Raw genomic sequence first — 16353 nt, forward strand, 5'->3', positions numbered from 1 at the left:
CACCTCATGGATTTTCAGACAGCTTGTTCTACTGTTAGGCGTCATGGTGCAGATGAAACTTCTATTCTGTTAACCGCCTTCCCATTTTCTCTTGAGGAAAAGGCGAGGGAGTGGTACTACTCCCAACCTGAAGTAACTATTACCAACTGGGATACGCTCAGGAGAGAATTTCTGAAAAAATACTTCCCAGCTGAAGTGATGGATAGACTAAGAAAAGAGATTTCCTGTATCATTCAAGGTGAATTGGAGACTCTTTATGAGTATTGGGAGCACTTCAAGAATCTTCTGGACGCATGCCCCCATCACATGATTGACAAGTTGGTATTGATCAGCTACTTCACTCAAGGTATGAAGCCTCGGGATAAGATTACATTAGATGGTGCAAGTAATAGTTCCCTGAAAAGGTACAAAACCGCAGATGAAGCGTGGCAACTGATCAGCGACCTAGCTGAGTCCACTCAGAATCACAGGCACAGGAACAACCACCCCAAGCCTGTTGCAGAGGTTTCCTCTAGTAGTGAGACTACTGCTTTCACACAGGCTATATGTGAGATGACCAACCTACTGAAGCAGATGCAGCTGAATCAACAACAACCTCAGCCTCCCCCACCAAAATAAAGTCAACAGTTGGTTTCTCAAAGAGTATGCGGAATATGTGCTGATTACACTCATTACACTGACGAATGTCCGCAGTTCCAACAAGAAGATAACACCTTGGCAGCTACTCACAATTTCTATGACCGCCCGAATCAAGGGTACAATCAACAAGGCGGCAATTACAACCAAGGTGGAAACTGCAACCAAGGTTGGCAAGACAACTCCAACCAGGGATGGAGAGACCATTGAAGAGAGAAATTTTGCGTGGTCTAGAATTCAGAATAAATTTCCGTTGCAAGTATAGCTTCTAAACCAACAAAAGTCCTTTCTTACAAACGTTTTGGTTGTCACAAGTAACAAACCCCTTTTAAAATTGATAACCGAAGTATTTAAACCTCGGGTCATCTTCTCAAGGAACTGTAGGGAGGTATGTTCTTATTATTGGTCATGAGTTTTGTAAATTGGGGTTTTGAAAGTAAGGAACAAGTAATTTAAATGACAAATAAAATAAATAAATAACTGTAAAATAAACTCTTGGCAAGGTATGGAAAATTGGAAGTCCTGTCCTGGTTATCCTTATCAATGGTGATGAGAATTAAGTTTTAATCCCACTTTGTTAGCCTTTACTAAAGTAAAGGAAGGTCAAGTGGACCAATTAGTTTGATCCTCAGGTCCTAGTCAATTCCTATGAAAGGACTGGAGTTATTAAAGTTTAATTCAATTAGCAAAGACAACAATTATCAATCACGTTGAGTTTGATAGCTCATGAGTTACCAATTACTTAACCAAAGCCAAAAGGGGAAAAGTAAACTTACTCGAATAAAAATGTCTTCAGATTGGAAGCAACAATAACATAAATAAAAGAAAGCAATCATAAACTAAAATACCTCAAAGCCCGAAACTTCCTGCTGTGAGGGAAAATCTTCTTGCAGTTCGCAGCAGGTGGCTTCTCATCAGCATCCTCCCAAGGCACGTCAGCTCGACGGCCTAGCTAGGTAACCAGGTAAGGGAAAGGAAGGGTGCCTCTGATATGGACCTTGGCCATAAAGTGCCAGATGAATCGCGGGAGGTACAGGTCCTTACCCTCCAGTACACACCATAGAAGGGTGATCATAGTAGCAGGCAGCTCCGTCTCGTGAGTACTCAGCATAACAAAGTTGCTCAGGATCTGGTGCCAGAGCCGAGCCTCATCATTTAGATACATCAGCTTGATTCCCTTAGGCATGGTGGTGTTCTTACCCTTGACCCATGGGATAGTAGGGTCAAGGGCTATCCTCTCCTTGACAGCATCCCAGTCGAATCTCAGAAACCTCATATCCTCTTCAGCCTTTTGGTAACCGTCAGGCTGATCTGACTTAGGCTGAAGGCGCAGAATATCCTCAATGGCCTCTTCAGTGACCAGTATCTATTTTCCTCTGAGGTGCACTGCATCCAGGAAAGTCTTGAAATAATTGCAGTAAAACTCTCTTACCCAGGAAGCATTGACCTCAGTCAGATTTCTTTCCAAGAAGAACCAGCCTCTCTGTTTGATCTTATCGAAGGTGTACTGCTGTAGTTCTTCTGGAATTTTCAAAGTCCTCTCCAGGTACAGATTTCTGGAGGTAGCAAACACTGGATACTTCAGCTCACAGTATCGGTTTGCAAACTTAATTGGATCATTGGCAGGGAGGAGCTGGTCAGCCTTCTCCTGCGGGGTAAAGTGCTTTTGCCGCCAGGAGTCATCATGCATAATCTCCAGGATAGACATAGAGGATTCACCTCTTTTCCATTTGCCAGTGGTAGCCTTGCCTTTTCCCTTTCTTTGAGGGTCAGACATCCTGAAAAATAGAAATCTAGGATATAATAAAAGCAGAAAAATAAGTAGGCAAATAACAAGATAAGCACATAGTGGCAAAGGAGCAGTAGAAAAATATGAAATGAGTTGAAGAAATTTATATTTTAGATTGTTTTGGAGGTAAAAATCGGGGATGAGAAATCACTATCCAAAATATTTTATGAGTGGAATACTTGTTAATTAGGAGCAACAAGAATCATGCCATGAGTGAAAAAGTTGAAAGAGTTAGTTTAAAAGCAGAGGGGGAAGTTAGAAAGTTAAAAGTGGATAAAATTGAAAAAGAGGTTAGAAAGTGAAAATCAGTGAGTTAGTAAAAAGAAAGTCAGAGTAAGTGGCATGATGATTGGTTTCTAAGTGACAATAATTTCACAATTTTAAGCAACAGACAACTCATATTCAAGCAAGAAAATCAAGTTGTTGATGATTCATATAGATATAGAAATAGCGAAAAAGTGAAATCTAATCATCAATAATGTGATTTATTAACCGGGAAAACAGAGGAATAAGAATGCTGGCCCGTGCATTCATGAATTGGTTTGGTAAAAGCTGAGGAGTGCCAAATTTAAATTGCCAAAACCAAAACATGAATGAATATCAAAACAATTTACAGAAAATTGGACAGCATTCTGGCTAAAATTGGATGTTCCCGGGTAATAAACAGCAAGCAGAATAGTTCATATAAATTAAAGTAAAGCTGCAATTACATATACGGAATATGAACATGAAAAAGCAGTGTAAAAAGCAGCATGAAACAGTAAAGAACAACATATGAACATGATTAACATCACAGCAACAGCAGAATTATGAAAATTATAAAACAAGTAGCACGAACAGCGCAATTAATCAGGCCTAAATCCACTAACCACATCCTAGCTACCTAACCACCTAGAATCTACTGCAACATACATCTCTAACTATCCTAAATTTAAACATAACTGAAAAAAATATGCAAATAATTATGAATGAAAGAAAGGTAGCGTTCGGCAGAACCTGGTAGGCGTATGAACTAAGCTAGGGAACTGAGAGATGGCGGGGGTGTGGTTGCGGTGGTGCTGGGAGGGGCACGGTGGCGCGGTGGCTGTTCGGTGGCAGTGTTAGTTTCGGGTAGGGTTTAGTGGTGGAGGGGAAGTGGTAATGGTGGGAGGCAGTGCTGGTGGCGCGGTGGTGGTGGCTGGCCGCAGTGGGGGCAGCGGTGGTGGAGGGAGGAAGAGAGAGAAGAAGGGGAGGGAAGGAACAAGGAAAGAAAGGGGAGAGGGGGTGGGCGTCGCGGTCGTGGCTGGGTTGTCGAGGGTGGTGCGGCGGTTGGAGTTGGTTGGGGTGGTGGTGGTGGTTGTGGGTGGCGAGGGGGGCAGAGAGGGAGCAGTTGGGGGGTTTGGGGGGGGGGAGAATAGGGCGCGATGGGGGTAGGGTTTCGCGTCACTGGGGGTTAGTGAAATTGAATCCACGCGAACGCGTGGGACACGCGGTCGCGTGGTTAGGGTGGACGGGGTTGACGCGATCGCATGGAATGGGTAAAAGGGTGAATGACGCGGTCGCGTGAAGCATGCGACCGCGTCGCTGAAAATTGTGCTAAATGCACAATTCCAGCATCGTTTCAGCGCAATTCTCTGTCTCCTTTGGGGTGTTGTGCAATCCACGTGATGCGAACACGTGGCTCACGCTTTCGCGTGGGATGGATGTTTTGCAAGTGACGCGTTCACGTCAGGGACGCGAACGCGTGGGCCATTTTGTGCTAAACGCACAACAGCCGCACGATTCCAGCCCAGATTTCTGGGCGTTGGATTTTTACGCCGATTTCCAGATCACGCGTTTGTGTGATTGACGCGGACGCGTGGGAGGAGTTTTTCGCAACTGACGCGAACGCTTTAGCGATGCGATCGCGTCGCACGCCTTCCTCTCTCTTTATATATATATATATATATGGAAGTATGCAATTATGCAGTATGCAATGCTAATGCAAATGCTATGAATAACATCCAGGTTCAATAAAAATAATATAACAAAATCAAATAGTACGAAATAAAAATTGAAAAAGAAACGACCATACCATGGTGGGTTGTCTCCCACTAGCACTTTTAGTTAAAGTCCTTAAGTTGGACATTGGATGAGCTTTCTGTTATGGTGGCTTATGCTTAAATTCATCCAGAAATCTCCACCAATGTTTGGAATGCCAACAGCCTCCGGGGTCCCAAGCTAGGCATGTAAAGCTTCTGAGCAGCTTCAAACAGATTTTCAGGCTCCCGGGGTGATGAATATCAGAATATTTTCCAGGATCCCAAACTTTGCTTTTACATCCGCCTTCGTCTTGATCTATATTTTTCCATCCGGGCGGTTTAGAAATTAGATTCTCACCAAGATGACTAAACGTTTTTCGAGATCCATTCGATTGAACATGATACCAATCCGTGCACTTCAAGTTGAAGCGTGGAACCTTATTGAACCTTGTGCACTAGCTCTGAGTACGAGCCATTTCCCTCTTACTCTTAAAACTGCAGAGAACTCTAAGCTGGCCATCTGTTTCAAGCAAACCATATTCAAGTGGAAAAATAAAGTTAAAGGTTAAGGATTGTACCCACTTGAAGCTTGTATTGGGTGGTAATGGCCTTGGGATAGGTGTTTCCAGTGGTTCTGTAAGTTCTACTCCCTTGTAATCTTCTGCGAGTTCCTCCACTTCCTTGTAAACTTATTCAAATGCAACCACGTCTTGATCAAAGTCTTCGACATCTTCCGCATCACTCAAGTCATAAGTTGGAGGTTGAGAAAAATCTACCTCGACATCATCTTCGTATTCACTTGGATAAGGTTTTTCAATCTCAGAGAATTCACTTGCGGATGCAAGTTCATCATTAGGAGAACTTGACTTGAGACTATCATCATCAAGAAAACGTGCGTCTTGGGTTATTCCATCTAGTTCTTCATGAATTACCTGCTTTGGAGGTTGTGCACTACCCTCCTTAGCATTAATTGTAACGTTCTTGACGGAATTTTTCACAACTCTGGATTCCCATGGAAGTTCAGCATCTCCTAAATCTTCAATCAGTACTTCTTCTTCTTGGATAATTTGAGCTTCTTCCAATTATTCCAGAACAAAGTTATGCTCATTACTGCCCTCTGGGGTTTCTAGTGTCTCCTTCATGCTACGTTTGTCATTAGATTCTTCACATAAGACTATTGGAGTTCCTTGAGTGTCTAAACGTTTGGAAGATAATTGATGTATTGCTTGCTCCAGCTGATAAAGGGTTGTATGAAGTTGATCTACTGTTTCCTTGAGGCAAGCCTGTGATTCTCGAGGTGATGGATTTGGACATGGTACATAGGGAAGTGGTGGTGTTTGGGAGTAATTGGATTGGAATTTGGGTAAATAAGGATCATATGGTGGTGAATGGTGAAAAGGAGCTTGTGAGTGTGGTGGTTTAAAGTTATGTTGAGAGGATGGTCTATAGGCACAGGGTGGGGCTTGTTGGTAGTTACAAGGTTATCCACCATATCTATCAGCTTGGTATGCATTGTAGAATGGTCTTTGTCCATGATATCTTGGAAGGTGTTGTTGCCGAAAGGGTTGATCAAATCCTCTTGGCTCCATCCATCTTTGATTGCTTAGACCTTGATGCATATTCATGTTATAGCTTTCACTCCTTTCAACAATATTAGAACCAAACTCAAAGCGAGAGAGGTGAGAATTCATAGTGGCTAAAAATATAAAAGAGAAAAACAAAAATAAATAAACAAGTAAAAGAAAAATATTTACAATAACCAATAATAAGGCACACGTTTTCAATTCCCCGGCAACGGCGCCATTTTGAAGAGAGAACTTTTGCGTGGTCTAGAATTCAGAATAAATTCCCGTTGCAAGTATAGCTTCTAAACCAACAAAAGTCCTTTCTTACAAACGTTTTGGTTGTCACAAGTAACAAACCCCTTTTAAAATTGATAACCGAAGTATTTAAACCTCGGGTCGTCTTCTCAAGGAACTGCAGGGAGGTATGTTCTTATTATTGGTTATGAGTTTTGTAAATTGGGGTTTTGAAAGTAAAGAACAATTAATTTAAATGACAAATAAAATAAATAAATAACTGTAAAATAAACTCTTGGCAAGGTATGGGAAATTGGAAGTCCTGTCCTGGTTATCCTTATCAATGGTGATGAGAATTGAGTTTTAATCCCACTTAGTTAGCCTTTACTAAAACAAAGGAAGGTCAAGTGGACCAATTAGTTTGATCCTCAGGTCCTAGTCAACTCCTAAGAAAGGACTGGAGTTATTGAAGTTCAATTCAATTAGCAAAGACAACAACTATCAATCACGTTGAGTTTGATAGCTCATGAGTTACCAATTACTTAACCAAAGCCAAAAGGGGAAAAGTAAACTTACTCGAATAAAAATGTCTTCAGATTGGAAGCAACAGTAACATAAATAAAAGAAAGTAATCATAAACTGAAATACCTCAATTTATATTAAATAGAAATTCGAATCTAAACATGAATGGTTCATAAGCCAAATTGGCAACAAAAGTAATTAAAAGAAAGCTTTAAAAGATCTGAAAGCAAAAGCGAAATATAAAGCAAAAGGAATATTGAACCTGATAAAGAGTCGGAATACTAAATTTAAATAACAAGAAATCCTAATCCTAAAACCTAAGAGAGAGGAGAGAACCTTTCTCTCTAAAAATTACATCTAAACTATGAAAAGTGAATAATTGGAGATCTCTCCCTGAATGGATACATTCCCCCACTTCATAACCTCTAATCTATGCCTTCTGGACTTGGATCTGAGCCAAAAAGGGTTTCAGAAATTGCTGGGAGCGTTTTCTGTAATTTCAGGTGCGTGGCGTCTGTCACGCGTCCGCGTGGGTCACGCGGTCACGTCATCTGGAGTTTTCCTTTGTCACGCATTCGCTTCAGTTATGCGTTCGCGTCATCTGTGTTCTGCTTAAGGCGCGCATCCGCATCAGTCACGTGTTCGCGTCGCTCCCTTTTCGCGCTGGGCATGCGACCGCGTCGTCCATGCGTTCGCGTCGATGCCAGTTTCTTAAAAACTCCATTTTGTGCTTTCCTTTCATTTTTGTATGTTTTCTTTCCATCCTTTAAGTCATTCCTGCCTTAGAAGATCTGAAACTACTCAACACACAAATCACGGCATCGAATGGTAATAATAGGTAATTAAAATAAATAATTTCAAAACATAGGAAACATGTAATTCACATATATCACATAATAAGGAAGGAAAAGTAAAACCATGCAATTTATATGAATAAGTAAGTGAGGGATTGAATAAATCACCTAAATTGAGCATAAAATATATCATAAAATATGGGTTTATCAACCATTCCAACCAGGGATGGAGGGATAATTCCAACCAAGGTTGGAGGGACAACTACAACAGAGGAGGTAGAGACAACAATGGAAATCAGAGGTGGAATAACAACAACAGACAGTAGAATCAAAACCAGCCCTACAAAACACCTCACTTAAGGCAGTCCCAAGCACCTCAGATCAACCAACAGCAGGCCCCTCATATTACTTACCCTTCTTTTTCTTCTCATAACGAAATGCTTCAGTCTATTGAGCAAAGACAAAAGGCCATGGAGAACACACTTAGCTCCACCTTGAACAGTCTGACCTTTGCTGTACAAGCTCTTGCCTCACAGATTGGATCAATAAATACTTCCAATAATCAGTCTTCAAGCTCCAATGGAATTCCTTCTCAACCCTTACCCAACCCCAAGGGTGGTATCAATGCCATCACTTTGAGGTCTGGAACCACACTGCAAGAGAGGAATCAGGAGGAGCCAAGCCCACAAGAACACGCCCCAGTTGAAGACATAGTTGAAGTGGAAGATGCTGAAGAGGAAGAGGAAGTACAAGACATGGTTGAAGAAGAAGTAGCACAGCCAAGGAATGGAGCACCAAAGGACGCAGAAGCTGCAAGTGGCGCCATTCCTATTCCATTTTCACACCTTACAAGGAAGTCCAGGAAGCAGATGGAACTTGATCCCAAAATGGTAGAAATCTTCAAAAAGGTTGAGGTAACTGTTCCCCTTTTTTATGTTATTCAACAAGTACCTAAATATGCAAAGTTTCTGAAAGATTTATGCATACATAAAGATAAAATTAATGAATTAGAAACTATTCCTTTAGGTAGTTCTATATCTGCTTTAATGGGAGGTATACCTGAAAAATGTAGTGATCCAGGTCCATGCATGGTTAACTGTACCATTGGGGTGTAATATTTTCTGACTGCATGTGTGATTTAGGAGCGTGTGTGAGTATTATGCCATTGCCTATATATGATGCTTTGAGGCTCCCTCCCTTAAAAAGGTCGGCAGCTCGTTTTGTTTTAGCAGATGAAAGCATCATCACTGTGGTTGGAATTGCTGAAGACGTGCTGGTAAGAATTAAGGGGCCCACGTTTCCCATTGACTTCTATATCTTGAAATTCCCCCTAATGACTCAGGAAGACCATCATCAATCCTGCTTGGAAGGCGATTCCTGAAGACTTAAAAGTTCAAGTTAGATGCCTTCTCAGAAACTTACTCCTTTGAGATAGATGGCAGAGCAGTGAGTTTCAATTTGAATGAAGCTATGAAGCACCCTCCGGAAGATCATTCCATCTTCCAGTGCGATATCATTGATGAAACTGTAGCTGCAGATCACCAAGAGGAAGTAGAAGAGAGGCACATGGAGCAAGATGCAAGTGTGGGGACACCCCCGGACAAGATGAAGACACGTTACAACCATCACTGGCTCCAGATGATCAAGTGCCTAGCCATGAGCAGAAATTGGAATTAAAGCCCCTTCCACCCCACCTCAAGTATGCTTACCTTGAGGATAATCAGAAGCTCCCAGTTATCATTGCAAGGGAACTCACTTCCCAACAGGAGGAGCAGCTGCTCAGTGTGTTGAGAAGACACAAGAAAACAATTGGGTGGAGCTTGGCGGATATAGTAGGAATCAACCCTCAAGTTTGTGAGCACAGAATATTCTTAGAAGAGGGAGCAAGACCTGTCCGTCAACCTCAAAGAAGACTGAATCCCACCATCTTAGAAGTCGTCAAGAAAGAAGTAACCAGGCTACTTGAAGCAGACATCATCTACCCCATCTCAGATAGTTAATGGGTCAGTCCAGTACAAGTAGTGCCCAAGAAGTCTGGAGTCACAACAGTAAAGAATGAGCATGGAGAGCTCCTGACAACTAGAGTGCAGAATTCATGGAGAGTTTGCATTGATTACAGGCGTTTCAACTATGCTACTCGCAAGGATAATTACCCCTTGCCATTTATTGATCAAATGCTTGATCACCTGTCAGGTAAATCCCATTACTGCTTTTTAGATGGTTATACAGGCTATTTTCAAATTCATATAGCTCCTGAAGATCAAAAAAAGACTACTCTTACATGTCCCTTTGGAACGTATGCATATAAGAGGATGCCTTTTGTCTTATGTAATGCACCGGCTACTTTCCAAATATGCATGATGAGTATCTTTTCAGATCTTATCGAGACCTGTATGGAAGTTTTTATGGATGATTTTAGCGTATATGGTGATTCATTTAGCATTTGCTTGGATAGTTTAGCTAGAGTATTAGACAGGTGTGTTAGTTCAAACCTTGTTTTAAATTTTGAAAAATGTCACTTTATGGTAAAATAAGGTATTGTACTAGGACATGTTGTATCTAATACTGGTATTTCTGTAGATCCAGCAAAGGTAGATGTCATTTCTAGTTTACCTTACCCCTCCTCCGTGAGGAAAGTCCGTTCATTCCTTGGCCATGCAGGTTTCTACAGGAGATTTATCAAGGACTTCAGTAAGGTAGCATTGCCTTTATCCAGACTGCTGCAGAAAGATGTTGAGTTCGAACTGAGTAAGGACTGCATGAATGTATTCGATCAGCTGAAGATCGCCTTAACTCAAGCTCCGATTGTGAGAGGACCAGACTGGAGCCAGCCATTTGAGATTATGTGTGATGCCTCCAACCATGCAGTAGGAGCGGCGCTAGCTCAGCACGAAGGTAAGGATCCCTTCGTAATTGCTTATGCTTCTAAAACCTTAGACGCTGCTCAGTCTAATTACACTACCACTGAAAAAGAGCTTCTAGCTATTATTTTTGCTCTAGATAAATTTCAAGCCTATTTACTTGGTACTAAGGTGGTAGTGTACTCGGACCATGCAGCTCTAAAATATTTATTAGCTAAAAAAGAGTCCAAACCAAGGTTGATACGTTGGATACTGTTGCTGCAAGAATTTGATTTAGAAATTAAGGATAGGAGTGGTAACCAGAATTTAGTGGCAGACCACTTGAGTCGCCTTGAGCACATTAAGGATTACTCCACTCCTATCAATGATGCTTTTCCATTTGATAGCTTGCACGCAGTATCTGAAGTAGTTCCTTGGTATGCACCTATAGCTAATTATCTAGTTAGCCGTACTTTCCCTCCTAATTTTACTAAGCATCAAAGAGACAAGCTGAAAAGCGAGTCTAAATATTATATATGGGATGACCCATATTTATGGAGGTATGGTGCTGACTAGATAATTAGAAGGTGTGTGCCTCAATCAGAATTTCAGTCCATTTTAGAGGCCTGCCACTCTTCTGAGAATGGAGAACATTTTGGCCCTCAAAGAACAGCTAGAAAAATTTTAGACTGTGGATTCTGGTGGCCCACTCTTTTTAAGGATGCTGCTACCTTTTGTAAATCATGTCCCCCATGCCAAAGTTTTGGGAATATATCCAAGAGGGGATGAGATGCCCCAACAGATTATGCTTTTCTATGAAATTTTTGATGTTTGGGGCATTGACTTCATGGGTCCATTTCCAAACTCTAGTGGTTACCTTTATATACTATTAGCTATAGATTATGTTTCTAAATAGGTGGAAGCAATTCCTACCCATACTGATGATGCTAACACTGTTGTTTTTTTTGTTAGAAAACATATTATCTGTCGCTTTGGATCACCATGAGAAATCGTGAGTGATCAAGGCACTCACTTCTGTAACAGGAGGTTAGCAGGGTTACTGAAGAAACATGGGATAGTTCACAAAGTGGCAACAACATACCATCCCCAGACCAATGGGCAAGCAGAGGTATCTAACAAAGAAATAAAGCACATTCTGAAGAAGATAGTAAAGCCTCATAGGAAGGACTGGAGCATCAGACTTGTTGATGCGCTCTGGGTGTATCGAACAGCGTATAAGACACCCATTGGGATGAGTCCCTTCCGCTTAGTGTATGAAAAGGCTTGCTACCTTCCAGTAGAGGTGGAACACAAGACTTTCTGGGCTGTGAGAGAGTGCAACATGGAATTTGAGAAAGCTGGTTCTGAAAGGAAGCTGCAACTGGCAGAACTGGAGACCCTTCGACTCGAAGCTTATGATAACTTCAGATTATACAAAGAGAAGGTGAAGGCCATGCATGACAAGCATATCAAAAGAAGAGAGTTCAGACCGGGAGATCTGGTTCTCCTTTACAGCTTTAGGATGAGACTCATGCCAGGCAAGCTAAGATCTAGGTGGGAAGGTCCCTACAGAGTGGAGAAGGCAGAGCCATATGGAGTCTTCCACCTAAGTCATCCTTCATGTTCCAATTTTATCAAGGTCAATGGACATCGCTTAAAGCTTTATCATGGAGAGAAGATGAAGGAACACAAAGAGCTAGAGGTCTTCCTCTTGGAGGACCCACCAATAGAAGCAGAATGAGCTTGAAGACCGTCCAACTTAAGGACCTAAAAGCAAAATGCTAGATGGGAAACAACCCACCATGGTATATTCTTTCTTTTTTGTTCTTAGTTTTATTTTATTTTATTTTTATTCGTGTTCATTCATAATTTTTGCATAGTCATATGCATTCTGCATTTTGCATTCTTCATAAAAAAAAGAGAATAAGTGGCAACAAGTTACGTGGGAGCAATGCAAAAAGTGTGCCAATCACACAAGCATCACCACGTGCACGCGTGCGCGTCATTTGAACATTTGGCACCTCACGCGTACGTGTCAATGACGCGCACGCGTGACCTTGGAAAATCGACGAAAAAGGGTGTCAGGCCGAAAGTTGTGCTGGCCTGGTGTGGGAACTGTGCCCATGGCACAAAGTCACTCACGCGTACGTGTCCCTGACACGTGCGCGTCATTTTCAAATTCTGCACATTCACGCGTATGCGTCAATGACGTGCACGCGTCGTATGAAATTTTGGCACACATCTCGATAGAAACAGAGAGTTGTGCACGCGCAAGGCTGCCTTCGTGCCAGTAGCACAAACACGGTCACACGTACGCGTAACCGACGCCTACGCGTCGCCTCCTCAATTGCGCTACCCACGCGTTCGCGTGGAGCACGCGTGCGCGTCACTCGCGCAACACCACCAGATCCCTGTGCCGCCACTTTTCTTATATTGTCTTTTCCAATCCTAATTTCTTTCTTCTTTCTTCTTTCTTTTTCTTCTTTCTTCTTTATTCTCCATTCTTTTTCTCCTTCTTCTTTCTTTATTCTTTTCTTCTTCTTCCCCCATTCCATCATATTTTCTTCTCCTCACCTCCTCTTTTACATCTCTTTGTCACCTCCTTCTCAAGGTTCTTCCTTTCAATTTTTTTTCTCTCCTTATTATTTAATTATTTTTGCATTATTTTACTTGGTGTTAGAAATTCAATTGGGTGATTATTTTCTTCTATTATTACTTGTGGATTATTAAGGAGTTGTTTGGCAATTATCACGAATTATTTTGGGTTACTTGCATGTTTAAATTTAATACTCTCAATAACATATTTACCATGCATACTAAGTGTTTGTGAAAAATCCCGTATGGCATTGTGAACTTTTAATTATTCTATCCTTCTACTATAATGCCTATTTTTCACAAAACCCTTCCAATATTTTATTAATTGAATATAATTGTCAATACAAACGTGATTGTTAGTTTGTTACATTTGATAATCAAATTAAGAAATTAATGCTTGATCTATGTTACTCATGCCTTTGCCAGCATGCCAATAAACATCTTACATCTAATTGTCTTAATTTATCATGCTATATTTCCATTGATGTCCTGATTACATGTAGTCGTGACCATGTGTTAACGACATCCTTCTTTACCTTGGCATTGATTATCACTTGTACTGTCCTCCTCCTTGCTTTAACCCTTGGTTTTACATGTTACTTTCCTTTTCCCTTTTCAGGATGGCCACCAAGAAAGGTAAAGAGAAAGCTGCTCCCAAACCACCGGCAAGGAGAGGAACAAAAAGAGCGCTAGCTGCAGAACCATCCTCAATAGCAGTCAAACCGACAACAAAGAGGGTCAAGAGGATCATCAAGGTTAATGAAACAGAGAAAGCCTTTCCAGCAAGGGACACTGCGTGGTTCACTAACCGCTACTGTGAGTAGATGTTTCCCATCTTGGCTGAGCGGAACTACAACAATGAGCACCTACTCATCCTCCCTACCCACATTGTTGATTTTGTAGAACCCTGGATTGAGCGCAGATAATGGGGATTCTTACGGAGACAGCCACGACAGGTTAACCTTTCATGGGTAGTTGATTATATTCCAATTTTCACATGCCAACCGTGCAGTCTATCTATGTCCGTCAGAAGCAAGTCCTTATTTCCGAAGAGGCTATTCAGCAAGCTTTAGATCTTCTCCCTGCTCCAGAAGGATTGGACGCATATCAAGAAGCCTCCTTCAAGCGCCAGATATACCAATTTGACTGGGACACCGTCCTCAGAGTCATAGCACAACCTAGTAGGAGATGGATCTATGGATACCATCGATCCCGACCTAAGGGCATATTGGCTTCAGCACTCACCTTGGAGGCTCGAGTATGGGCACAGATTATGTCCTATTACGTCTTTCTGAGTACTCACGAGTCCTCCTTCACTGCAGATATGGCTATTCTCCTCTGGTGTATCCTTACAGACCAGCCTCTCAACTTACCAAGACACCTCCGGCATGCCATGGGACACGTACAAATTGTGGGCAACCTACCCTTCTCCGCCTTGGTTTCAGATCTAGTCTCAGCAGCCGGAGTCTCCTACAGAGCTGGGGACACCAAGGCCATAATTCCACGGGATGATCAATACGTCCCTAACGGGAAATACATCAGACCCCCAGCAGCCACTACCAGCCAAACTGCAGATCTGGCTGGAGATATTCCTTCTCCTTCCACATCACAAGCACCTTTAACAAATCAACTACTCCTTCAGATACTTCAGAGGTTGGACCGGCTTGACCGGCAGGCAAAGCGAAGGGAGCACCATAACAAGCACCGATTTACATACCTCAAGGAGCTGATTGTTGGCAACCACCCACCTGAAGAAGAACCAGACACTCAGGACTCCACTTTATCCACTAGCACAAGAAGCCATGTCAATCCTAACTGTGGAGATGCTGCTACCAGCCCCCCTTTTGTTCCTGACTGATGGTACCGAGGATGGTGCCAAGCTTTAAGTGTGGGGAGGGTCGGTCAGTACCTGACTTTCGGAGGTAATCTCTTTTTCTTAACACCAATAGGTTATTTTTCTTTTGTTAGATAGAATAGATTGCATAATTGTTTGCATGTATGTTTGCTTGGTTAAAATAATAAATTTCTTTTCAAGACTTTATTTTATAATGTTTCACTAATTTAAATTAAAACTTTTTTGTTAAACTTGTTTGAAGACTGTAAATTGGAACATGAATGACAGCTAAGAACACACAACCCAGTGAGATTTTTTAGCCTAATTGTATGGTTACATCATCTAACCATGAGATTTTATTCTTGTGTGTTTTCTTCTCTATAATTGTAATCTTTACTTTGTTCTTTTCTATATGTCCAATGTTTAATGTGTTTATATGCATGCATATGATTGAGGCCATTATTTGATTACTAGTTCACTTATCCCAAATAGCCTACCCCTTTAATTACCTTTGTTAGCCACTTTGAGCTTTTTGATCCCCATTTATTCTGTAAGTTTACTACATCACTAGCCTTAAGTGGAAAAACAATTAATTACCACAGTTGAATCCTTGGTTAGCTTAAGATAGAGATCGTGTATCAACTAAGTGTGGGAAAACTGTGGGAACATGGGTTAATAGGGAATGCGTTATGGTAAACTATTAGAAATTTGGGTACCTACTCATGTGAGACTAGAAAAATTAAAAATTCATGTGCATTGATAAGTTATGTTTACTTTTCTCTAAAAATATAAAAAAAACCCAAAAATATTTAATAAATAAATAAATAAATAAGGGGACAAAATTACCCCAATGTTAAGTTAATGAAAAATCAATGCATATGTGATAAAATTAAAGAAAAGTTTATGCATGAGTATGAGATGCAAAAATGGGAATTTTGGGTAGCTAGGCATGATTTAAGAAGAATATAGAGTATGTATAGGTGGGAGCTTAGGTTAGTCAAGGATTCAATTTATAGCTCACTTAACCATATATATATACCCTCACATTTACCTTAGCCCCATTACAACCTTGAAAAGACCTCATGATGTTTGCATTGGTACATTAAATATTTGTTGATTGGTTAGGTGAAGAACAAAGTTTAGAAAGCATGACTAGAGAAGACTAGAGTGGATTACCCTATACGCTTGAGTGATTAGAGTACACATACACTACCATTGAGGGTTCAATGCTTAATTCTATGTTCCCTACTTTCATGAGCTGTCTACTTACAAGTCTACTTGTATTTACTGTATGATTTAAATCAGTGATATCTAATTTATGTTTGTCTTGAAGAACTTATTTACTTTTAACCAAGTATACAGAATCATCTTAGCATATAGTTGCATTCATACATAGGTTGCATTTCATGAGTCTTATTTTTCCCTATCTATTCTTTTGATCTCCTTGAGCTAAGCATGAGGATATGCTAATGTTTAAGTGTGGGGAAGTTGATAAACCACTATTTTATGGTTTATCTTGTGCTCAATTGAGTGGTTTTTATCAA

The 16353-nt window shown here is 41.1% G+C and overlaps 1 non-coding gene across 1 annotated transcript; it reads right to left on the bottom strand.

The window, feature by feature from the left end:
- Positions 1-204: 204 nt before the first annotated feature.
- On the bottom strand, positions 205-312 carry LOC148547571 (small nucleolar RNA R71). The gene has a single exon (XR_015897754.1). It is a non-coding gene; the product is annotated as a small nucleolar RNA R71 (small nucleolar RNA).
- Between the last annotated feature and the right edge of the window lie 16041 nt (positions 313-16353).

This window comes from Arachis ipaensis, chromosome B8, assembly GCF_059453495.1.
Source record: "Arachis ipaensis isolate K30076 ecotype BB chromosome B8, ASM5945349v1, whole genome shotgun sequence".
Classification (NCBI taxonomy): domain Eukaryota; kingdom Viridiplantae; phylum Streptophyta; class Magnoliopsida; order Fabales; family Fabaceae; genus Arachis; species Arachis ipaensis.